This window comes from Chenopodium quinoa, unplaced genomic scaffold (genome assembly GCF_001683475.1).
Source record: "Chenopodium quinoa cultivar QQ74 unplaced genomic scaffold, ASM168347v1, whole genome shotgun sequence".
Classification (NCBI taxonomy): Eukaryota; Viridiplantae; Streptophyta; class Magnoliopsida; order Caryophyllales; family Amaranthaceae; genus Chenopodium; species Chenopodium quinoa.
The window spans coordinates 100,290-127,106 of record NW_018743591.1 but is presented as its reverse complement, the minus strand read 5'-3'; positions in this window follow the sequence as shown (position 1 = coordinate 127,106).

Here is a 26,817-nt window from a genome sequence, read left to right as displayed (position 1 = left end):
AATTTATATTTGATTTTATAACTGTACCTTACAAATGTATTTATAATACAACTACTAACGTGTTATGATTGTTATGGAAGGTGATTACATCTCATGGCGGACGATCAGGACCGTGTTTGTGTCGAGGATGTAGAGGATGATGATGATGACTTCTCTGAGGATGGTGATGAGTTGTATGATGTGAACAAGGAGCCTGATTTGGGTGAGGCAGAAGACAGGCTCAGGATGAGTTTGAGCGTAAGCTGAGGCTGAACAAGCGCCTCCTATTGAAAATGCAAATTCTGAGACGGTTGGTGAGAACGCTACTTCCCACAATCAAAGCCAAGGAAAAAGTGGAGGAGGGGTGAGGACACCGGCTAAGAAAATGGTGAGGGTCCGACGACAAGTTTCAAGAAACCCGTCGGTCCCATGGTCCTGGAGTACGACAAGGTGGGCCAACCTGTAGGCAAATTTCGTCGTCCATATGCTATTCATGTTGGCATTTGTGCGCGTAAAATCCCGATTACACTTCGTATGCGGGAAGTACCTCCAGGCTTGATTGACACATTTTGGAATGATACAAGGGAAAGTGTTTTATTTGCATATTTACACAATTATAAATACCTTTACTTTAATGTTATGTAAAAGGGGAAACTAATAATCGACTTTATTTGTGTTTGCAGAGTCTGTTTAATATTTCTAATGATGCCGCCAAGCGAAGGGTTTTTGAATCTTTGCTAGCGGAAAGATTCAGAGGCTTCAAGAGCAAATTAGTTCGTGGTTGGGTAACAAAGACTGTTGTGAAAAAACCAAAGAAGAAGAAATGCAATGATGATGAAGTCATCAGTGAAGAGCTACTCCCATGGCAAAAATGGCCAAACATATCGAAGGATGATTGGGAAGCTTTTGTTATTCAACAAAGTACAAAGGAAGCAATTGTAAGTTTAAGTAAATTTGATTACAATTGTATTGTATATTATCTCTTTTTGAAGTAATAATACCAACAATTCTAATTACGTAGGAACTGAGGGAGCAAAATTCCAAAAATGCAAAGATGAAGCAATACACCCAACGTATGGGGTGTAAGACATTTGGTGAATGGAGGGAAACGTGGGTCAACGAAGGAGTATACCCCACTTCGCTACTAGGGTCGTCCAAAGGACCCTCTTCTTCCACGATCACTACGTTGGTGAGTCGTGCTGGTGATTTCTTCTGTTCACTGCATGCGCGTGACAAGGAGACCGGAAAATGGGCAATCAAGGCTCCGGAAACCAAAGAAATGGCTAATAAGCTCGTAAGCAACTACGAACTTGAGAACTCTATGAATATTTTGCATAAATATCACTTATGGATGCTATTGGTTTCTGTTTTTTTTTTTTTTTGCTACAGATTGAACACACTGAAGAACTGGTTGAAGGCAAGCTCTTCCCAAGTGTAGAAAAAGACCCTTTTACCTTGGCTTTGGGAAAGCCCTACCATCCAAGACGGGTAGTAGGTGTAGGAGGGTCATTGCTAGGGTGGGAAAAGGTGATGGGTCCAGAGTATACCAAATCAGGAAGATCCTGAGCAAGTGTGAACTCACCTCATGACTTGGTTTCCACGGTGGCATCGATTAAGGAACAAGTCCGCAACGAGCTCGTAAGTGAATTTAACGCTTGGGCGAAGCAAATGAACCTACTGAGCTTGCCTTTCCCCTCGAATACACCCGTCGACTCATGTAGTCACCCAAAAGGACAAGGGGAAGATGATATACATGGAGACGATGATGCAAATGAGGTAGTTTTAAAACTTTTAGTTTTGGCTTATTGAGTTATGTAGGATCTAAGGTGGAAGTCATTAATTTCTTGTTGCAGGATGGTACGCCTACACATGCGGACTCGAGGGAGCTCGATAATCCAGCACCTCATCATTTTCCAAATTTACAAGTGATTTTGTTTAGTTCTATCTTAGTGAATATGCGCACATTATCAATTGTGTAGGACCCCTTGTGATATGTTTGGTTCTAATAACTGATCTTTCAAATTGGTGTAGGAAGAGACCCGTTGTGCACTTCTACACGCGGACGAATCTGGAGCTTTGCATGTGGTTGCATATGGTAGTGCACAACCGGCCGAACAAGGTACTGTCCATTTGCGACCGCTTAGGCCACAACATTACTCGGTTGGGATCAATTCTGTAATTACCGGGTTCGAGGACATCCTAATACCGGTGCCCATAGAGGAGGAGGAGTTTACTACACTTTGGGCGGCAAAAGGTAGCTTTGTGCAGTGGCCATGTGCTTGGGTAAGGTTGATGAACCAGGTAATTAAGATTTTGGGTTCATTCGGTACTTTATGCCCGGTTGTTTTCACAAGAGTTAGATGGATTTGTCTTTTCTAACCAATTGCGTCATTTGTTGTATTAGATTTCGCAAAAAAGACAAAATTCAAAGAGGAGGGTGGAACAACCAATAAGCGTTGATCAACCGGTGGCAAAGAAGAGGAGTGAACAAAGGTCGGATAGTGAAAAAGGGTCGAAGAAGAACTCTTCGAGAGGTTCAGCTTTGCAAGCTACTCCACTTGTTGCTGACACGACCGTGTTAGTACCGTGTTAGTATGCAAGAACTCTTCAAACGCTGTCTAAAGATTTAACATTTCTACACAACCGTGTTAGTATGTTGCCTAGTGACACTCCCATTCAAGTTCCACTACCTAAGGCAATGTTCCACTTTGATGAGGATGCAGTTACATGGCTTAGCAAAGAAGATGTGAAAGAATTTCTAAGTGGTTCAATGCTTAACATCTCCCTCGTTCAAACATTCATGAGGTAATTTAATGCCAGACGGTATTATGTTATTCAAATTAATGGTGATTGCTTGTCATTTAATTTCCCATTAATATTTTATTACCATGCATGTAGAGCACAACAGGAGCACTTACTTGAGATTGATTCTCCGTTTCAAGTAGGGTGGTTATGCCCCGAGCAAATCTCCACTACTAGAATCTTAGGAAACTACCCTGACGTGTTGTACTATGTTGAACGGGGTATCAAGGACCATTGTGTGCGGGTGACAAGTTCATATTCGCCCCATGTTTTGAGGAGTACGTTTGACCATGTCAAATTCATTTGTTTCCCCTAATTATATGTTGTACACGGCTAATTATTGACTTGTTTGTGTATTGTCCATTTCTGTAGTGCACATTGGACCCTGCTGGTGATTTGTGTTCCCAATAACACCATCTTCTTTTTTTATTCAGCTCGATTGCCTCATCCGAAAAAGCTCCTCGTGAAGTCTATACTGAATGTGATTTAAATCCTTAGCTGCCTCTAACTAGGTAATAATGACATGTTAAGAGGAATAATGAGGTAATTTGATTAAAAATATAGAAAATAGGCATACAAGTAGTGATATAGGCCTTATTTCGGCCATTTTAAATGAAATTGCTTCCAAAAACCATTCAAATGCTCTTTTAATGTGATTTCACCTTATCTGCCTCTAACTAGGTAATAATGACATGTTAAGAGGAAGAATTAGCTAATTTGATTAAAAATATAGAAAATAGGCATACAAGTAGTGATATAGGCCTTATTTCGGCCATTTTGAATGAAATTGTGCCAAAAACCATTCAAATGCTCTTTTAATGTGATTTCAAGCCATAGATGCCTCTAAATAGGTAATAATGACATTTTAAGAGGAAGAATGAGGTAATTTCATTAAAAATATAGTAAATAGGCATACAAGTAGTGATATAGGCCTTATTTCGGCCATTATGAATGAAATTGCGTCCAAAAACCCTTGAATTGCTCTTTTAATGTGATTTCAAGCCTTAGCTACCTTTCACTATGTAATAATGACATTTTAAAAGAATGAATGAGTTGATTTGATAAGAAGTGTAGAAAATAGGCATACAAGTAGTGATATAGGCCTTATTCGAGCCATTTAGGTTGAAAATGCGTCTTAAAACACTTGACTTGTTCTTTGAATGTGATTTCAAGCTTTAGCTGCCTCTAACTAGGTAATATTGACATGTTATGAGGAAGATTGAGTTGATTTGGCAATAAATGTAGAAAATAGGTGAAGTAGTAGTCATATAGGCCTATGTATTAAATTTTTGCCTAACTTAAATTGTAAATGTATTTTTACATACATAACCTAAGTAATTAATTCTAGCTAACATCATTTTTGTTTAACCAAGTTTTTCAAGGTACAAAAAGGAGGTCCATTAACAAGCAAAGAGCTTAATGAAGTTCGAGACATGTTAGCGTCTTTCATCACATATAATTTAATTTGAACTTGTTAACTTATACATTAATTATTAGTATAGTTTGTAAATATAACACCTTTTAATTAATGAGTTGTAAAAGCTATATGACATTTCATTGTATCGCATTTACGGCTATTAATTAATATTTATGTATTGTTGTTATTATTCCAATGTAAAAATTATTATATTATTAGTATTTTTAATAATAATATTATTATAATAATAATACGGGTAATAATTATTATTATTATTACTGTTATTATAATATATATTAATGGCATAATTAATACAGGATGTGCAGGTATTTAATTATTTTAATTATAAATTTTTTTTTTAAAAAAAAAACAGGTTTTTCCCACCGGTTTACACATTGAAACGGTGCCCAAAACAATTTCCAAAACTGGCGGGCTAACTTTTGGCACTGGTTCAATGTGTAAACTGGTGGGAAATCTCATGGTTTTGCCACCGGTTCACTCCAAAACCGGTGGGAAAAGTCTTCCAGGTATTTCCTAAATCGGATGTTTTTGCCACCAGTTCACTCCAAACCCGGTGGGAAAAGTTGTTTTTGCCACTGGTTTTGAAGCGGTGGGAAATCTTTTGGGATTTAGCACCCCCCAAATCAAAACCGGTTCAAAACCGGTGGGGAATGTGTAGTTTGAATCGGTGGGGATTGGGGTTTTTCGCCTAGTGTCACCATGTGACACTTGTTGATTATCTATTGATTGTCATTTTATGATTGAAATGCAAATTCTCCTACACTGGTGGGAGAATGGAAAATCAAGTAGCATTCCCTTATAAATACCCAAGTGTTGGCCATATGAGAGACACTTGAGTAGAACTCAATAAGGCATCTCCCTTATGGTGAGAAAACCTCTAAGTTCGTAAAACTCCAGTTTTTATTGGTCGGGTCCCGACTAACCTTCGGGACTTGGACCGTTCGGGTCGGTTTCGTGGGTACGAGCCATTGGAGGCGTTCACACTTGTGACGCTCGAGCTTTCGATGTAAGAGCTCGATTTGCGAGCGAAGCACGCATCAACGGTATAATCTTTTATCCTTTCTTATGCTTTAAATTATGTTTTGCTTGTAATTGCTTTTATTATGGGGGCGGGTCTTGGCGGATTTCCTTCCGCGTAGTGTGGGTCACTACGAAACCCAACAGCCAAAACACTCGTCCCTGTAGTTGGAATTCTCTGGCCAGACTACCGTATCCTCGGCATCCGGCACTGTTAGAATGTAACCATGACCCATTACAAGGTCAGCCCTAAAACTCCCAATCTTTTCAGACATGGCCTTGCGTTTGCCTTTGGGAACATGGAAAAAGTAGGGGGTATACATTTCCCTTTGGGTTGCAGCCGACCCTGCCCATCTCTCCCCTTTCTCAGCCTCATGGCTTTCTCTCGCTGTATGTAGCCGAGATTGCTTCTCCTTTGAGTCGTTAGAGTACCGACTAGAGGTGCTTGGCTCAGAGTCGTCGCTCGAGCTCTCGAGAAAAGCAGTCGCCTGCCCAGATAGGTCAATGATAGGAGGGTCATTCTGAACCTCTTCCCCGGATTCTGCCAAGATAGAATCACTAGGGGTGCTTGGGACGCTTGTTGGCACGTCCAAGATCTTGCTAATGAGTGCGTAGAATGAGGAGCCGTCTGAATTTGTTATCCTGGCCGTTCTCTTTGCACTGGCCATGGTGTCCTGCACAGACACATAGACAGTAGGACTCTGGGCAGTTCGCAAAGGGTGGTCTAGCATGGGGCAAGCGGCACTCCTAGTTCTAGATTCAGCCGTCTCCGGTGACCGGCTGATCACTAACCTAGGTCGTGCTGGGTGCTTTTGGGCTACCATTTTTGAAAAAAAGGAAAAAAAAACAAAGAGAAAGTGCAAGAGGAAACAGGCGGTTACGTTTGCGTAGAGAAGTTTTGGAACTTTTGGTAAACTGAGCGGTAGAAGAAGCAGGTGGTCTGGGAGCAAGCAGTCTATTAACAAACGGCAGTCGTTAAAAGTGTTAAAGCAACCGTCCAAAGTTCTGTCCTTAAAAAAGTTTCTAGAATATCCAAATGATTTGGACACCCCCTATTTATAGGGGAGGAATTTCAAGCGCAAAAAAAAACGGTAAAAACCGTTAGCCAATCATGGCATGACACCTGCCATAGTCGCCACATGGCATGCCACGTCACCCCTGTGAGGGGCAAATGATTAGGGAATTTTTCCCCACCACGTGGACCAATGATGCCCTACCACGTGTCATCCACGTGGACCAACCGAAGTCCGCCACATGTCACTTCGTGAGAGGTCCAAGGTGGTCAATCAGGTCACAACATGTGGCAAGCAGAATTGCCAACTAGGAAAGTGGCCTTCCACGGCCCAAATTCCTAGGCAAGGCCCAGTCAGCCCTAGGTTTACTAAAACCTAGTACTGGGCACGTTTTCCAACATCCTAAAAAACGGAGTAGTTTCCCTCTAAGGGACATTCTATTCAGAAATATTTAATTCACATTAACTCTCTATCAGAGAAAGTCAGACACTTGACACCTCGAACTGAGCAATTACACATTGCAGATACTCTCTTGGAATCTGAGAGAGACTTTTACTTTCCGCATTTTACTCCTCAAACACGCTCTAACTTGATCGTCGGAGGCAGAGCTCCCACCCACCAGAGTCTTCGTGGTTTTTGCAGGTACAGGCATCCAGAAGCAACCTTGGAATTATAACTCTCCCAAAGGACATCAAAAAACCCCAAAATTGTCCTAATTGAGCAATTGTTTTTCCAAACTGGATATTTTTTCGAGATCTACGCTTTGCACACCATATCCCACCTCAAAATAACAAAAAACGAAAAAAAAATTCAAAATTTGGCGAAAAAAGGGGTGCAACACGAAAACTTCCCCGGAGGTCACCCATCCTAGTACTACCCTCGCCCAAGCACGCTTAACTGCAGAGTTCTGAAGGGATCCGGTGCATTAGTGCTAGAAAGATCACACCCACATACTTACCGCTCTAATTTGTATATAACCCCTTCCCAGCTCCTATTTCCTTCTAAACTTCGTAACTTTGCGCCCGGTCGCCCTAATTGAGCAATTGTTTTTTCTAAAATGGATATTTTTTCGAGTTTTACGCTTTGCACACCATATCCCACCTTAAATTAACAAAAAACGAAAAAAATTCAAAATTTGGCCAAAAAAGGGGTGCAACTCAAGCACTTCCAAGGAGGTCAACCATCCTAGTACTACTGTCGCCCATAAACACTTAAATTCGGAGTTTTAATGGTATTCGGTGAAAGGAATTTGAAAGGATGGTGTCCTTTCAACAAGTGTATTATTCTAATAGAGGGTTCAGAATTATTACAGAGCTAATTCTTCAGTAAGGTCAAGTGATCGGAATGCCTAGGTGGAGGCCGCTTCCGATCAGTAATATTAAGGTACAATTAATGTTACAGCTTAATCTTAACGGAACCCTTCGGTTCAAACCCAATCAAACAACCGATCAGAGACGACGAATCAATCTGAAGGATTCGATGAGTCGTTGGAGTTTTACGAACACAGACGTCGGATATCAAGCCTAGGGCGTCGAAACCGAGCATCGCAAATTCGAGCGTAACCGTAGCATCACTATGGCCTAACCATGTGGACGCTAGACTAGCTCGAGCTAGCATGCCTAATGTGTGTGCTAGGCGCACAAGGAAGCACCATCGCTAGCACTAGGTGCTTGCGTGTGTGCGTGCCTCGCATGGCAGCACCATCGCAGCAGCGTGCTTGCGTGTGTGCGTGCCTTCGCATGGCACAGCACCACCGCAGCATGCGTGCTTGCGTACCTAGGTGCTATCGCAAGCCATCGCACAGCCTACGCATAGCGCAACACCATCGCTAGGCCTATGCGTGTGCGTGTATGTTATCGCAGCAAGTAGTGAGCAGCCTCGCACAACAGCACTATGCCAAGCATCGCCTAGCGCCCAGCAGCCAGCAGCATGCGTGGCTCGCTAGCAGCACACATGTGCTAGCAGTGCTGGCTGGTGTGTGCTGGCCATGTTAGCTGCGCACAGCCTGGCAGTGCATGCTGGCCAGCAAGGCTGGCAGCCAGCTCATCTTTTTGCTTGAGGCAGTTTGAGGAGAGTGGGGACCAAGGCTTAGAGCCATGCCTTGGAGAGCAAGGCAATGGTCCCCCCCCCCCCCAAGGAAATGGTCCTCACCTAACCCATTCCCTCCTCTTGCCACTTGTTACTTTGTGATTGCATTTGCTAAATAATTTATTTTAGATTTAAATAAATTAGTGCAATTGCACATGATCCCACATTGATCATGAAATGGGATTCAAGTCCCCATTCTCTATAAATACCCACTTGGTTGGGATTTTGAGAACACACACTTGAGTGGAACTATATAGGCATCTCCATTGTTGAGAATACCTAAAGTTCGTAAAACTCCAATCTTTTTAGGTCGGGCCCCGACTAACCTTCGGGGGCTTGGACCGATCGGGTCGGGTTCGAGGGTACGAGCCGTCAGAGACCTTGCGTTTGCGGGGTTCAAGTAAGAGCTCTTTTAGCGAGCGAAGCACTCGTCTAGGGTATAATTCTTTATCCCTCTTTCTCTTAATTATGTATTAATTATGTTTTGCATGCTTTAATTGCTTTAGTTATCGGGGCGGGTCTTGGTGGGTTTCTTTATGCGTAGAGTGGGTCTCTACGAAACCCTACACCGGTATCAGAGCCACGCTCCTTTTAGTTATTGCAATTATTTAATAATTAAGGTGTTTTAAAAAAGATTTAATTTCTGGTTTTTGCTTTTCTAATTAGATTAGAAGTACGTTTTTAAAATAGTTTTAATCTCGTATTTTTCGATTTTGATCTGGGAACTCAGATTTTGGCTCAAATATAGTGTCTTTTGGGTGGAATCGACGTTCTAAATCAGTTTCAACCCTCTACAAAAATTGTCCAGAAGCCAAATTCGAACTAGAAACCCATTTTTTTACGGTTTTTTTCGTTTTCAACGAAAATTTTAAATCTTTTATGCCTTGATTAATGCAAGCATGTCAAGGATAGATTAAATGCATTGTCGCATCCCTAATCTACTGCAATTTAAATATCTTTTAAGCATGATTATGAGTTATAATATGTGCTTAAGTTGATATGTTCTTTTTCACATAAACTTGTTTTTCACTATTATGCAAATAAATTGCATTAATGTGTGAATGTTTGTTGTGAATGTGTAATTTTAAGTTCCTAGTATGTTAAAGATCTAATCTTTAAATGTTTAAATGATTGGAACTTTAACCCTAAATTCCATGTTGAACTAATTTTTGATTTTTCATATTTGGTTAAACTAAAATCCTTGAAGTTCAAATGCTGGTGAGTAAAGGTTGATAAATCTTCATATTGGAAGATGTAATCTTGTTATTTTACACAAGTATAAAGTTGGAAAATTTTATCATTGGATGATTAGTTTATTTTTCCAACTCCCTATTTGTCAAAATCCATTATTAATTTACATATTGGCTAAATTAATTATGGACATAGCTTTTTTTAATTTTAAGCATCAAGAAAGACCTAAAATGTTCCAAGGTGATTTTGGAAATTTAGGCTTGTGCACCATTAAAATTGAATTTAATTAAGTCGGACTTATTTTATTTTCATTTTGCCCTAAATTAATTCTAAAAGAAAATTTAGATTAATTTTACATCGCACGTAAATCGGGATTAAAATGTGGCGAGGGATGCAAGGGGCTGATGCGTGGGTAGTGGCCTAGGCTGCTAGAGTGCTTGAGCACGCTACTGGGCAGCATGGTAGCCAGCATGCATAGCATGCAAGGCAGGCTGCTGGTGCAGGCGCTGCATTGTAGCACCACACACCAAGCACACCCCATGGGCTGCTTGCCAGCCATGGCGCGCAACCCACGAGGATACGAGTGGGCTGTTTTGCTTTATTTCGGGCTATGTGTTTTGCAAAAAAATTTACCGTTTTAAAATTTTTATGTAATTATTTTAACGAGGTTGGAGCTCGATTTTTTCGGCTCTTGCAAAATTTTTGATTTTGACAAATTTGGGTTAACCGACTTAATTAATTGGATTGATTAAGTTGGATGCGGAATTTAGTGGGAGCTTAGCTAATTACGTGTACAAATTGCACCTTAGTAATATATAATTAATTAAACAAACTTTTACTAGTTTTAGTTAGGCTCGTTAATCGGATTAACCACCTAAGTTAGTTACTAGTTTTGCGTGTTTACTTGTTTTATCTTGTAAAATGCATGGGCCATTCACAAATAGTGAATGGGTGAATGAAAGATTGTTTCAAAACAGGTTTTGAGAAAAATGGCAACTAGTGGGACCCGACTAGGATAGAAAATACGGATTGCGTTTCGTTACGTATTTTTGTAAATCTAAATACGATCTGCATACTGTTAAGTATTTTTGTACTTTAGATTAATCTTAGTCGTAGTAGCTAGTAATTTTATTTTGGCAAAGATGTCTCAAGACGGAGTTTCAATGAAGACGAGCCAAGATGAAGGCCCTTGAAGATTTGAAGATTTCAAGGGGTCATGCTAGTTGCCAAATGCATCTATTTTTATGCGTTATATATATCATTGTGCTTATATATATATTTGAATGTTAGATGCATTTCTAGGATTTTAAATGTTGCGATGATTAGTTAAGTTCACTTAAATCAAACAACATAGAAACCCTAGGTCCCTTAAAATATTGAGCTAAAATTTGCCGTTCCAAGAACAACACTTACCAAACTAATGCGCATATGTGATGGGCTACGCCAAAGCGAGGCATCACTACTTCCCTAGGAACGTAAGATATACTAGGTATACAAGTTGATCTTGGTTAAGCATAACGATATCAGTAAGGAGTCCTTAGATGTCGTGGAAAAAGAGATAAAATGTCAAGAATGCATTAGATGCGACGTTTTATCAAACCGAGAGTAGCTTAGAGCTATTAGCAATTGGATTGCTTACCTTAAGATATTTAATGTTAAGACAAGCCAAAGCATGCTTAACCATTTCTTGATCTTTAGGATCTCGGAATCATTTTATTCTCGCCTAAAGGGACAAAATTATTAATGCGTGGATAAAATGCTCAATAAGATTGAACATTTGCATGAACGCTTTTAAATTTCAAACTTATTAATTATATGAATGGTTTTTCATTTCAAATTCTTTCAATTATAGAACAATGTCTGGAAGTAACTCAAACAACAACCAATTCTATTTACGCTCAATTCTCGACAAGGAGAAGTTGAGCGGGCCAAATTTTCTTGATTGACAAAGAAATTTGCGTATTGTTCTCATGCAAGAGCAAAAGGAATACGTCCTTGATGACGAAACGCCTGACGCTCCCAATGAGGAGGTCACTCAGGCTTCCCTTAACCAATGGCAAAGTGCTTATCGGGATGTCAAATGCATCATGTTGGCCACCATGTCTCCGGACCTTCAAAAGACTTTCTTTGAGAAGGAGACGGCTTTTGAGATCATTTCTGAGCTTCTGAATATGTTTCAAGAGCAGGCCCTAACTGAAAGGTTTGTAACCCACAGGCAAATCCTTGAGAGCAAGCTCAAGAAAGGGGAGCCGGTAAGCCCGCATGTTCTTAAAATGATTAGATTATTTGAGAACATGGAAAGGCTAGATGCTGGGTATTCAACTGAGATGGAAATTGACATCATTCTCCACTCGCTGCATAAAGGCTATGATCAGTTCAAGATGAACTATAATTTGCACAGCATGGAGAAAACTCTCACCGAGCTTCATGGAATGTTGAAGCAAGCCGAGCAAACTCTCAAGGATGAGGAAAAGCATGATATGCTCATGGTGAGAAAGGGCAAGCCATTTAAGCGCTCGGGCAAGAAGAAGAGCTTTAAAGGGAAAAAGAAAAAATTTCCGCCTAAGTCAAACGCTGCCAAGGGCAGAAGGGACAAAAAGGTAGCCTCTTCCAAATCCGACTTCGAATGTTTCTGCTGCAAGAAGAAGGGACATTGGAAACGGGACTGCCTCAAATTCATGGAAGATAAGAAGAACAACACCGTTGCTTCTTCATCAGGTATCTTTGTTATAGACTTAAACTTCGCTAGCAAAATATCATGGGTATTAGATACAGGATGTGGCTCACACCTTTGTTCTAATGCTCAACGAATAAGGATAAATAGGAGGCTAGAGAAGGGAGAGGTCGAGCTTCGGGTCGGCAATGGAGCAAGAATGTCTTCCGTGTCCGTTGGAACTCTCAGTTTATCTTTGCCCTCTGGGCTTATTTTAGAACTTGACAATTGTTATCATGTTCCTTAAGTTACCATAAACATTATTTCAATTTCAGCGTTGGACGCCAAAGGTTTTGAATTTTGAATTAAGAACAATAGTTGTTCATTTTATTTCGATAATGTTTTGTATGGTAAGGCATATTCAGAAAATGATCTTTATGTGCTTTCTCTTGGCAAACAAGTTTATAACATTGACAATACCGCCAAAAGGGCTAAGACCATCGATTCAAATTAAACCTACTTGTGGCATTGTCGTCTTGGCCATATTAACGTCAAACGCATCAAGAAACTTCTACAAGAAGGGGTTCTTGACCCATTCGACTTGGAGTCGTTTGAAAATTGCGAAGGATGTCTATTAGGCAAGATGATAAAACAATTGTTCTCCAAGTTGGGAAAAAGGGCTAGTGACTTATTAGGTCTAATACACACGGATGTATGTGGACCAATAAGTACACCCGCGAGACAAGGTTACCGATATTTCATCACCTTCACCGACGATTTTAGTAGATATGGCTATGTCTACCTAATTTCGAATAAATCTGAATCTTCAGAGAGAAGTTGAGAATCAACTTGGCAAGAAAATTAAAGCACTTCAATCGGATCGAGGTGGCGAATATTTGAGCCATGAATTCGACGATCACTTGAAAGAAAATGGTATTCTTTCAGAGCTGACACCTCACGGAACTCCTCAATGGAATGGAGTGTCCGAACGAAGGAATCGAACCTTGTTAGACATGGTTTGATCAATGATGGGTCTTAGTGAACTTCCTATCTCTTTCTGGGGACATGCGCTACAAACCACGGCACTAACACTGAACCGAGCTCCGTCAAAAGCTGTTGAAAAGACTCCATATTAATTATGGACTAAGAAACCTCCTAGGTTATCTTTTCTCAAGATTTGGGGATGCGAAGCATAAGTCAAACGATTAATTTCGGACAAACTTCACCCCAAATCAGACAAGTGTTTCTTTGTGGGATACCCAAAAGAAACCAAAGGGTATTACTTCTAAAATAAATCCGAGAACAAAGTATTTGTTTCTCGTGATGGTGTCTTTTTGGAGAAGGAACACATTTTCAAAATGACAAGTGGGAGGAAAATCGAACTCGACGAAGTTCGAGAGGACGAGCAACAATGTCAACCTGATAAAACTGACAATCCAAATGCTTTAGAAGTAACTGAGAAGATTGGTCAGAATCAAACAGACAATGTAAATGCTCAACCCATTACCCTTCGTAGGTCGAAACGGCCAAGATCTCAACCAGACAGATACCTTGGTATTGTCTTAACCGATGATCAGGACATCCTAGTTATGGATGGTGATGAGCCAGCGACATACAAAAAAGCTATGACAAGCCCCGACTCTGCTAAATGGCAAGAGGCCATGAAATCCGAGATGGACTCCATGTCTGAAAATCAAGTCTGGGACTTGGTAAATTTGCCCGAGGGTTGCACACCCATCGGTTGCAAATGGATCTTCAAACTGAAGACAGACAAAGATGGAAATATATCAATATACAAAGCTAGACTGGTGGCGAAAGGTTATAGACAAATCCATGGGATTGACTGTGATGAAACGTTTTCACCAGTTGCAATGTTAAAGTCTGTCCGGATTATCCAAGCGATTGTTGCATATTACGATTATGAAATATGGCATATGGATGTTAAAACCGCCTTCCTAAATAGGATTTTGGAAGAAACTGTGTTTGTGACACAGCCAGAAGGTTTTGTTGATCCAAGCAACGCTGGAAAGGTATGCAAGCTTAAGAAGTCCATTTATGGACTGAAGCAGGCAAGCAGAAGTTGGAATCTGCAATTTGATGAAGCCATCAGCAAGTTTGGTTTTATCAAGAATCTAGATGAGTCTTGTGTCTACAAGAAGGTCAGTGGGAGTGACATCGCAAACCTAGTCCTATATGTCGATGACATACTGCTCATTGGAAACAGCACAAAATTACTAGAGTCCGTAAAGGGCTGGTTGGGAAAGTGCTTTTCAATGAAGGACTTAGGAAAGGCTTAGTACATATTGGGCATCAAGATCTATAAGAATAGATCTAAGAGGATGATAGGATTGAGCCAGAGTACTTACATTGATAAAGTACTGGCACGATTCAACATGGAGAATGCCAAAAGAGGGCACCTACCCATGTCCCATGGCGTAATTCTCAACAAGAAACAGTGTCCACAGATACCTATTGAGCAAGAGAGAATGGATCATATTTCATATGCTTCGCTAATTGGGTCGATCATGTATGCCATGATATGTACTAGGCCAGATGTATCGTATGCTTTAAGCGCTACGAGCCGATACCAATCAAACCCAGGAGAGGCACATTGGACTACGGCCAAAAACATCCTGAAGTACCTGAAAAGGAACAAGGATAAATTTCTGGTCTATGGTGGCTACAAAGACCTGGTTGTTGAAGGTTATACCGACGCTAGCTTCCAGACTAACAGAGACGACTTCAAGTCACAGTTAGGGTATATATTTTGCCTAAATGGAGGAGCGTTTAGCTGGAAGAGTGCAAAAAAAAAGCACTACTGCAGATTCTACAACTGAAGCCGAATACTTGGCAGCTTTAGAAGCCGCTAAGGAGGTTGTTTGGATTCGCAAGTTCGTTAGTGAACTTGGTGTTGTACCCTCCATCAAGGGTCCGATAGATCTCTACTGTGACAATAATGCAGCTATCACTCAGGCTAGAGAGCCAAGAGAGCACCAGAAGGTCAAACATGTCCAGAGGCGATTTCACATGATAAGGGAATGGAAATCCGAAGGTGAAATCGGAATTTGTAAGATCGGAACAGATGATGATGTGGCCAATCCTTTAACTAAACCTCTGCCTCAAGTGAAACACAACAAGCACATTGAGGCAATGGGAATCAAGCACGTTGGAGATTGGCTTTGAAATTCCCTGTACATGTATTTTAATTAAACTGGTCGTTTTAATGTAATACACTGTATTGAAACCATTCATTTATGGAGTGATGAATTTTATATTTTATATTCACTCCATTGCTATTTAATTGTGGTTTAGAATTAAATAATGAGTCCATTCGATTTATGAGAATATTCAAAACAGGGTATCAAGACCATGTCTTGGATAAAGAAACATCTGTTAAGTGAACATTGAATATTTAAATTGAAAATTATCCCTAATCGAGGTCATTTAACTGATGGACAATCAATGACCACCAAAGATTAGTGTGTAGTATGATTTACATCACCGTTTCTTGTGCTGCAAGGACATAGTAGTCATAAATCATTTGCACAGGCGCTAGTTTGGAACTACACCGGATCGACCTATGAGAGTTCTTTAAGAGATTCAAAATCGTCATAAGTACATTTCTCATTATAACTATCGGAACATGTTTCCTCAACCATGAGTATTGTGAAGTTTTATTTTTTGAGTACTAGTCTCTTTGATGTTGTCAAACGTCTGTCGTAACTAGGGAACATAACGGGAACACTCAGGAGAGTAGGTCCTCTTCATGTATCCGTATTAACAATAGGGAACATGTGTTTGTTGTTTACAAGGCCACTCTAAGAGCGAGACTGTGAAAATGCATGGTCGTGCTCAGATGGATTTTAGAAATCATCTGCTTATTGACAGTCGAACTCGGAGATTTAGAAACACTTCTGAACGTAATAAGGATGACGATGAATCTTACCTTATAGTTCACGAAGAGACATTAAGCGACATAGGAAATGGGCTATACACGGTATGCACACTTGTCCAGAAGGACAAGTGGGAGATTTAAAGGAATGGTGTCCTTCCAACAAGTGTATTATTCTGATAAAGGGTTCAGAATTATAATAGAGCTAATTCTTCAGTAAGGTCAAGTGATCGGAATGCTTAGGTGGAGGCCGCTTCCGATCAGTAATATTAAGGTACAATTAATATTACAGCTTAATCTTAACGGAACCCTTCGGGTCGAACCCAATCGAACAACCGATCAGAGACGACGAATCAATCTGAAGGATTCGATGAGTCGTCGGAGTTTTACGAACACAGACGTCGGATATCGAGCCTAGGGCGTCGAAACCGAGCGTCGCAATATCACAAGCAACAAGTTCGAGCGTAGCCGTAGCATCACTATGGCCTAACCATGTGGACGCTAGATATCTTGAGCTAACATGCACAATGTGTGTTCTAGGCGCACCATGTGTGTTCTAGGCGCACCATGCGTGCTAGGCGCACAAGGCAGCACCATCGCTAGCACTAGGTGCTTGCGTGTGTGCGTGCCTCGCATGGCAGCACCATCGCAGCAGCGTGCTTGCGTGTGTGCGTGCCTTCGCATGGCATAGCACCATCGCAGCATGCGTGCTTGCGTACCTAGGTGCTACCGCAAGCCATCGCACAGCCTACGCATATCACAGCACCATCGCTAGGCCTATGCGTGTGCGTGTATGTCATCGCAGCAAGCAGTGAGCAGCATGCTAGCAGCCTCGCACAACAGCACCATGCCAGGCATCGCCCAGCGCCCAGCAGCCAGCAGCATGCGTGGCTCGCTTGCAGCACGCATGTGCTAGCTGTGCTGGCTGGTGCGTGCTGGCCATGCTAGCTGCGCACAGCCTGGCAATGCATGCTGGCCAGCAAGGCTGGAAACCAGCTCAACTCTTTGCTTGAGGCAGTTTGAGGAGAGTGGGGACCAAGGCTTAGAGCCATGCCTTGGGGAGCAAGGCAATGGTCCCCCCTAAGGAAATGGTCCTCACCTAACCCATTCCCTCCTCTTGCCACTTGTTACCTTGTGATTGCATTTGCTAAGTAATTTATTTTAGATTTAAATAAATTATGCAATTGCACATGATCCCACATTGATCATGAAATGGGATTCAAGTCCCCATTCTCTATAAATACCCACTTGGTTGGGATTTTGAGAACACACACTTGAGTGGAACTATATAGGCATCTCCATTGTTGAGAATACCTAAAGTTCGTAAAATTCCAATCTTTTTAGGTCGGGCCCCGACTAACCTTCGGGGCTTGGACCGATCGGGTCGGGTTCGAGGGTAGACCTTGCGTTTGCAGGGTTCAAGTAAGAGCTCTTTTAGCAAGCGAAGCACTCGTCTAGGGTATAATTCTTTATCCCTCTTTCTCTTAATTATGTATTAATTATGTTTTGCATGCTTTAATTGCTTTAGTTATCGGGGCGGGTCTTGGTGGGTTTCTTTCCACGTAGAGTGGGTCTCTACGAAACCCTACAGAATGGTATCCTTCCAACAAGTGTATTATTCCGATAGAGGGTTAAGAATTGTCGGATAGCTAATTCTTCAGTAAGGTCAAGTGGTCGGAATGCCTGGGTGGAGGTCGCTTCCGATCAGTAATATTAATGTGCAATTAATATTACAGCTTAATCTTGACTGAACCCTTCAGGTTGAAGCCAATCGAACAACCGATCCGAGACGACGAATCAATCCGAAGGATTTGATGAGTCGTCGGAGTTTTACGAACAAAGACCTCGGATATCGAGCTTAGAGTCGAGATCGAACGTCGCAAGTCGAGTCGAATTTAGAATTCAACAAGACGCGAAATCAATCAAGTTACAAGTACGAGCCTAGCCATAGCCTTGCATCGGCCTAGCCATGTGAGTGTTAGGCTAGGCAAGATCCATCACAAGCCTAGCATGTTAGGCGTGCTAGGCGCTTGCGTGTGTGCTAGCAGGCCATGCGCCCAAGCATCGCAAGGCTAGGCCTTCCTAGCATGCTAGGCGCTGGCGCTAGGCAAGGCCTAGCACTACTTGTCGCACCATCGTAGCATGCATGTGCATGTGCGTGTGCATCGCTAGCACAGCACCATCGCAGCAGCAGGCATGTGCGTGTGTGTATGCATCGCTAGCACAGCACCAGGCAGCAGCAGCGTGTGCGTGTGCCTCGCTAGCAAAGAACTAGGAAGCATCGATGATGCGTGTACGTGTGGCTAGCATTGCAGCGCCCAGCACTACACACCTAGCTGCAGCGCCCAGCATGCATGGCTCGCTAGCAGCACGCATGCTGGTTGTGCGTATGGTGCTTGCTAGCTGGTTGAGCTATGTACGTGTCGGGTGCTAGCTATGCTGGCTTGCTGCCCAACCTTGGTGCTAGGCGCCAGCTGGTAGCCTTGGCTGCCAAGCCAAGCTGCCAGCTAGCCACATGGAGGATGCCGGTTTTGACTAAGTGGGGACCAAAGGGTTGTGGGCATTGCCTTGGGCACCAAGGCCATGGTCCCCCCCTTGGAATTGGTCCTCACTTAATCTCTCTTCCTCCTTGTGCCACTTGTAACTTATTGATTACTTTGCAATTTTAATTTTTTTTAATTAAAATAAAATGGGAAAACTGCAAATCTCCCATATTGATCAATAGTGGGAATTCAAGGTTCATTTCCCTATAAATACCAAGGTTTTGGGATTTGAATGGAACCAAAAAGGCATCTCCTTAAGAAAAGTGAGAAAACCTTAAGTTCGTAAAACTCTAGTTTTTATTGGTCGAATCCCGACTAACTTTCAGGACTTGGATCGCTCGGGTCAGGTTCGTGGGTACGAGCCGTCGGAGACCTTGCATTGGTGGGGTTCAAGTAAGAGCTCGAGATTCGAGCGGAGAACGCGACAAGGGTAAGAATGTCTTTTCCTTCTCTCTCTTAATTGTTGTTTAATTAGTGATTGCATGATTAGTCGCTTTAATTAGTGTGCGGGTCTTGGGTGGGTTTCCCTTCCACGTAGAGTCGGACTCTACGGAACCCAACATCCGGTGCATTAGTGTTGGTATGATCGCACCCATTTACTTATCGCTCTCATTTGTATATAACCCCTTCCCAACCCCCATTTCCTTCGAAACTTCGTAACTTTGCGCCCGGTCGTCCTAGTTGAGCAATTACTTTTTCCAAGCATGATATTTTTTTGAGATGTACGCTTTGCACACCATATCCCACCTCAAAATAACCAAAAATGAAAAAAAATTCAAAATTTGGCGGAAAAAAAGGGTGCACACGAGGATTTCCTAGGAGGTCACCCATCCTAGTACTACTCTCGCCCAAGCACGCTTAACTGCGCAGTTCTGATGGGATCCGGTGCATTAGTGCTGGTATGATCGCACCCATTTACTTATCGCTCTCATTTGTATATAACCCCTTCCCAGCCCCCATTTCCTTCGAAACTTCGTAACTTTGCGCCCGGTCGTCCTAATTGAGCAATAGTTTTTTCCAAGCAGGATATTTTTTCGAGATGTACGCTTTGCACACCATATCCCACCTCAAAATAACCAAAAACGAAAAAAATTCAAAATTTAGCGGAAAAAAGGGTGCAACACGAGGACTTCCAAGGAGGTCCCCCATCCTAGTACTACTCTCGCCCAAGCACGCTTAACTACGGAGTTCTGATGGGATCCGATGCATTAGTGCTGGTATGATCGCTCCCATTTACTTATCGCTCTCATTTGTATATAACCCCTTCCTTGCCCCCATTTCCTTCGAAACTTCGTAACTTTGCTCCCGGTCGTCCTAATTGAGCAATTGTTTTTTCCAAGCAGGATATTTTTTCGAGATGTACGCTTTGCACACCATATCCCACCTCAAAATAACCAAAAACGAAAAAAATTCAAAATTTGGCGGAAAAAGGGGTGAAACACGAGGATTTCCTAGGAGGTCACCCATCCTAGTACTACTCTCGCCCAAGCACTCTTAACTGCGGAGTTCTGATGGGATCCGGTGCTTTAGTGCTGGTATGATCGCACCCATTTACTTATTTGCTGGTATAACCCCTTCCCAGCCTTCATTTCCTTCGAAACTTCGTAACTTTGCGCCCGGTCGTCCTAGTTGAGCAATTGTTTTTTCCAAGCAGGATATTTTTTCGAGATGTACGCTTTGCACACCATATCCCACCTCAAAATAACCAAAGACGAAAAAAATTCAAAATTTGGCGGAAAAAAGGGTGCACACGAGGACTTCCCAGGAGGTCACCCATCCTAGTACTACTCTCGCCCAAGCACGCTTAACTGCGGAGTTCTGATGGGATCCGGTGCATTAGTGCTGGTATGATCAAACCCACTTACTTACCGCTCTCATTTTTATATAACCCTTTCCTAGCCCCCATTTCCTACTGTGGCAGCCAAGCGTTCATAGCGACGTTGCTTTTTGTTCCTTTGATGTCGGCTCTTCCTGTCATTATGAAGCAGAATTCACCAAGTGTTGAATTGTTCACCCACCAATAGCGGTGCATCTTGTATGCTAAAAAATTGGGATTAATACAAGTCACAAAGCCTAGGTGTTGGGATGTTGGATGGTGCAAGGGGGCGTGTGGTATATGCACCCAAGGACAGGGCATACAAACCGAAATTTTTGTCATTCGAGAGTATGTCGACTTTGCCTTAAGACATGATGATTAAGGATGAATGAGATGGTTCCGGGCACTATTCATGACTCCCAAGAACCTTTTGGAACCCATGGAAGTACCTGGATGCATAATCTCGCCGGGTGAAAAAATGATATATGAAGCTAAATTTGAAGGCTATAATATACCAAATTGGAGCAATTTAGGATGTGTCGGGACCCGGTGTCAAAATTTCACGGAATATTAAGGGATGCATCACAGGGTCATATAATATTATTTGGACCCCATATATGACCATTATTTGTCTACATAAAGGTCCCGTGAAAGCTTATAGCCAATACAAGAGGCGTGTACGAAAATGGGTAAATTGGATGCTTAAAGGGAAATTGGATGGTTCCACCCACCCAATTGGACTCCCGGAGGGTGTTAGGGTCCATGGTAATCATCTCGAAAATTTTTATTTCCGGGCCAAAAGAAGTAAAAAATTTCCAAAATTGAAGGCATTATTCACGCTTTTTGGGCAATTTTGGAGGTTTCAGGACCCGGTGTCGAAAAGTCTTGAGATACTAGAGGATACATCATGGGGTCATATAATGTCGTTTGGAACCATATATGATCGTTATATGTTGTCATAAATGTCCGTGGTAGGCTTGAGTTAATGAAATCGGTGCAAGTTTCTATGTGACTATTGTAGGAAGTGTCTGATGAGTGTGAGTGCTTGGCTGGGTATCCCTGAGTTTCTATTTGATATAGACACCTCATGGAAACAGTGGGGAGAGGTGATGCATGATCCCATCAAGAAGAAGGTATGCTATGCTGCACTGACTGTTGTGGTGTACCAGATATGGTTTGCAAGGAACAAAGCTTTCTGGCTGAAGGTCATCATTCACCCTAGAGCTATCTGTAAGGAAATTCGTGCAGATATTGTAAAGAGGAGCAGACAGCTGATCCACTGCAAATGGAAGAGGAAACGTTGTCAGTGGTTATATAGTATGCAGACTTCTGGTTGTAATTAGTATAGTCTGCTTGTATGTTGAGCTATGTTTGTTTGCTATAAGATTGCTTGTAGTTTTGTTCATGTCTTTTTCTTGGGCCTGTGGGGTGTACCCTCCCTAGGAGGTGCCACCTCCCTGGTTCCAGCTTGCTCCCTTTCTTCCTAGAGGCACCCTTCCTAGAAGGTGGTCTCTTTGAAGGAAAGGGAATGTGTTTAGGAGGTTTGAATGCCTTACATAGGCTTGTGTAGTTTTGGAGAGTTGCAGCCTGTATTTGTAAGTTGTAACTTAATTACCAAAAAAAAAAAATTAAATAAATAAATAAATCGGTGCAAGTTGTAAACGGGTAAATTGGCCGTTTAAAAGCATGTTGGATGGTTTTACCCACCCATATAGACTCTCGGGGTGTATTAGGTCCATGGTAAGCATCTCGAAAGTTTTTGTTTCTGGGTCAAAAAAAGCAAAAAATTGTCCAAAATTGAAGGCTATAATACACGATTTCGGGTCAATGTTTGACATTTTTTTTTAAAAAAATGAACTTAATGTGTGGAGCGACTCCTAGGGTCATATAAGGTGGTTTGAAACCATAAGAAACCTATAAAAATGTCTATAAAGTACCAAGAATGAGTTTTGACTCTATTTTGAAATTCATGAAATTTTGAAATTCTGAAAATGTCATATACGTGACTTGACTTGAGTATAATGATGTCATTATATTATATTGATGTCATAAAAGAATATTGAAGTGATGTAATTTGACTTGACTATAATGATGTCATAATTATAATGCATAATATAATGTGACTTAACAGTAATTATGTCATAAAAGTATAATTATGTCATAAAACCATGATAGTTATGTGATTACAAATGTAACCTTTTGGTATCATGATAGGCAAAATTCCAATTTCCCTTCTATTAACACTTGGGGAAAAAAATATAATTTACTAAACACTGTAGGTTTTATATTTGTTATGTTTATAAGTATGTAGTTGTTAGTTGTGGTTGTTTGGTGTTGTGTGAATCATAGAAAAAATATTGATTGACTTGATGAATGGATACTGGATACATGTTATGGACAATGACATATGTAACCTTTTAGTATCAGGGTTGAATTTACCAAAATACCCTTCTAAGGGGATGGATTACATATGTAACCTTTTGGTATCATGATAGGCGAAATTCCAATTTCCCTTCTAGAGGCCTTTTTTCGACTTTTTACCTGTCCCCGTTGGGAGTTTGGACGGTGTAGATCTCGACGAGATACCCAATTTGAAAAAAAAAATCGCCTCAATCGGACACCCGGAGACAAATTTACGGTTCCCCGAAGTTTAATGGTAATATCTCTCAACCCGGGCATCGAGGGACCTATCCGAGCAGATGCTTGCATAGTACTTTTGGAGATAAGGTGTTTCAAAAATAAATCGCCCCAATCGGACCCCGGTGCTAGGATTTATACCCTCCCGAGTGTACCATATCCACGGGACTCTACTCAAAAGTAGGGAATAATGCGATATTTGCTCTCGAAAATGTTGTATTATCGTAGATCTCGATTTTTTTCGTATGAAAACGAATATTCACTTGACCCGAGGGGTTTTGTATTTTGTATTTTATGACAATTTAAAACTTTCGTTTTACTTATTTCTTACAAACCGCAATTCTCGTTTGTGATGTTACAAAGGCTATACTTTAAACTCTATATATTGGTTATCCGCACTAACTATTACATAATTGCGCTTGGCTTAGATGGTTGGTAATCGTCATTTTATATTTTTACATCACAGGTTCAATCCCCATTGTTGACTTTTATTTTATTTTATTTTTTAAAGATTTCATAAGAATTAGCTTTCATCTTTGTTTATATATTTTTAAGTATAATTTATAGCATAAGTGATGTTCACTCTACTGGTTCTAGTACATTGTTTTACATCACGGGTTCGATCCCCATATATGACTAGTTTTTTTTTTTTAATAATATACAAAAAAATTACAAAACAAATTTACAAAAGGTCTTCTACTTCAAAATTTCCCTTCTCTCGAATCCTATTCAACAGCAACAAGCCACATACTGTACAATTCATCATCAACTAAGTTTATTTCATTAGAATACCTAAGCAATTGTTTTATTTTATACTGTACATACTTTGCGCCCGGTCGTTCCTAATTGAGCAATTGTTTTTTCCATGCAGGATATTTTTTCGAGATGTACGCTTTGCACACCATATCCCACCTCAAAATAACCAAAAACGAAAAAAATTCAAAATTTGGCGGAAATAAGGGTGCAACTCGGACTTCCCAGGAGGTCACCCATCCTAGTACTACTCTCGCCCAAGCACGCTTAACTGCGGAGTACTGATGGGATTCGGTGCTTTAGTGCTGCTATGATCGCACCCATTTACTTATCGCTCTCATTTGTATATAACCCCTTCCCAGCCCCCATTTCCTTCGAATCTTCGTAACTTTGCACCCGGTCGTCCTAATTGAGCAATTGTTTTTTCCAAGCAGGATTTTTTTTCGAGATGTACGCTTTGCACACCATGTCCCACCTCAAAATAACCAAAAACGAAAAATAATTCAAAATTTGGCGGAAAAAGGGGTGCAACACGAGGAGTTCCCAGGAGGTCACCCATCCTAGTACTACTCTCGCCCAAGCACGCTTAACTGCGGAGTTCTGATGGGATCCGATGCATTAGTGCTGGTATGATCGTACCCATTTAATTATCTGCTGGTATAACCCCTTCCTAGCCCCCATTTCCTTCGAAACTTCGTAACTTTGCGCCCGGTCGTCCTAATTGAGCAATTGTTTTTTCCAAGCAGGATATTTTTTCGAGATGTACGCTTTGGACACCATGTCCCACCTCAAAATAACCAAAAACGAAAAAAATTCAAAATTTGGCGGAAAAAGGGGTGCACTACGAGGACTTCACAGGGGGTCACCCATTCTAGTACTACTCTCGCCCAAGCACGCTTAACTGCGGAGTTCTGATGGGATCCGGTGCATTACTGCTGGTATGATCGCACCCATTTAAATATTTTTCTCATTTGTATATAACCCCTTCCCAGCCCCCATTTCCTTCGAAACTTCGTAACTTTGCGCCCGGTCGTCCTAATTGAGCAATTGTTTTTTCCAAGCAGGATATTTTTTCGAGATGTACGCTTTGCACACCATATCCCACCTCAAAATAACCAAAAACGAAAAAAAATTCAAAATTTGGCCGAAAAAGGGGTGCAACACGAGGACTTCCCAGGAGGTCACCCATCCTAGTACTACTCTCGCCCAAGCACACTTAACTGCGGAGTTCTGATGGGATCCGGTGCATTAGTGCTGCTATGATCGCACCCATTTACTTATCGCTCTCATTTGTATATAACCCCTTCCCAGCCCCCATTTCCTTCAAAAATTCGTAATTTTGCGCCCGGTCGTCCTAATTGAGCAATTGTTTTTTCCAAGCAGGATATTTTTTCGAGATGTACGCTTTGCACACCATGTCCCACCTCAAAATAACAAAAACGAAAAAAAATTCAAAATTTAGCGGAAAAAGGGGTGCAACAAGAGGACTTCCCAGGAAGTCACCCATCCTAGTACTACTCTCGCTCAAGCACGCTTAACTGCGGAGTTCTGATGGGATCCAGTGCATTAGTGCTGGTATGATCGCACCCATTTGCTTATCGCTCTCATTTGTATATAACCCCTTCCCAGCCCCCATTTCCTTCGAAACTTCATAACTTTGCGCCCGGTCGTCCTAATTGAGCAATTGTTTTTTCCAAGCAGGATATGTTTTCGAGATGTACGCTTTGCACACCATGTCCCACCTCAAAATAACCAAAAACGAAAAAAAAATTCAAAATTTGGCGGAAAAAGGGGTGCAACACGAGGACTTCCCAGGAGGTCACCCATCCACTACTCTCGCCTAAGCACGCTTAACTGCGGAGTTCTGATGGGATCCGGTGCATTACTGCTGGTATGATCACACCGATTTACTTATCGCTCTCTTTTGTATATAACCCATTCCCAGCCCCCATTTTCTTCGAAACTTCATAACTTTGAGCCCGATCGTCCTAATTGAGAAATTGTTTTTTTCAAGCAGGATATGTTTTCGAGAAGTACGCTTTGCACACCATGTCCCACCTTAAAATAACCAAAAACGAAAAAAATTCAAAATTTGGCGGAAAAATGGGTGCAATACGAGGACTTCCTAGGAGGCCACCCATCCTAGTACTACTGTCGAGGAAGCTTACCTGCGGAGTTCTAATGGGATCCGGTGCATTAGTATTGGTATGATCGCACCCATTTACTTATCGCTCTCATTTGTATATAACCCCTTCCCAGCCCCCATTTCCTTCGAAACTTCGTAACTTTGCGCCCGGTCGTCCTACTTGAGCAATTATTTTTTCCAAGCAGGATATTTTTTCGAGATGTACGATTTGCACACCATGTCCCACCTCAAAATAACCAAAAACGAAAAAAAAATCAAAATTTGGCGGAAAAAAGGGTGTAACACGAGGACTTCCCAGGAGGTCACCCATCCTAGTACTACTCTCGCCCAAGCGCGCTTAACTGCGGAGTTCTGATGGGATCCGGTGCATTAGTGCTGGTATGATCGCACCCATTTACTTATCGCTCTCATTTGTATATAACCCCTTCCCTGCCCCCATTTCCTTCGAAACTTCGTAACTTTGCGCCCGGTCGTCCTAATTGAGCAATTGTTTTTTCCATGCAGGATATTTTTTCGAGATGTACTCTATGCACACCATGTCCCACCTCAAAATAACAAAAACGAAAAAAAATTCAAAATTTAGCGGAAAAAGGGGTACAACACGAGGACTTCCAAAGAGGTCACCCATCCTAGTACTACTCTCGCCCAAGCACGCTTAACTGCGGAGTTCTGATGGGATCCGGTGCATTACTACTGGTATGATCGTACCCATTTACTTATCGCTCTCATTTGTATATAACCCCTTCCCATCCCCCATTTCCTTCGAAACTTCGTAATTTTGCGCCCGGTCGTCCTAATTGAGCAATTGTTTTTTCCAAGCAGGATATTTTTTCGAGATGTACGCTTTGC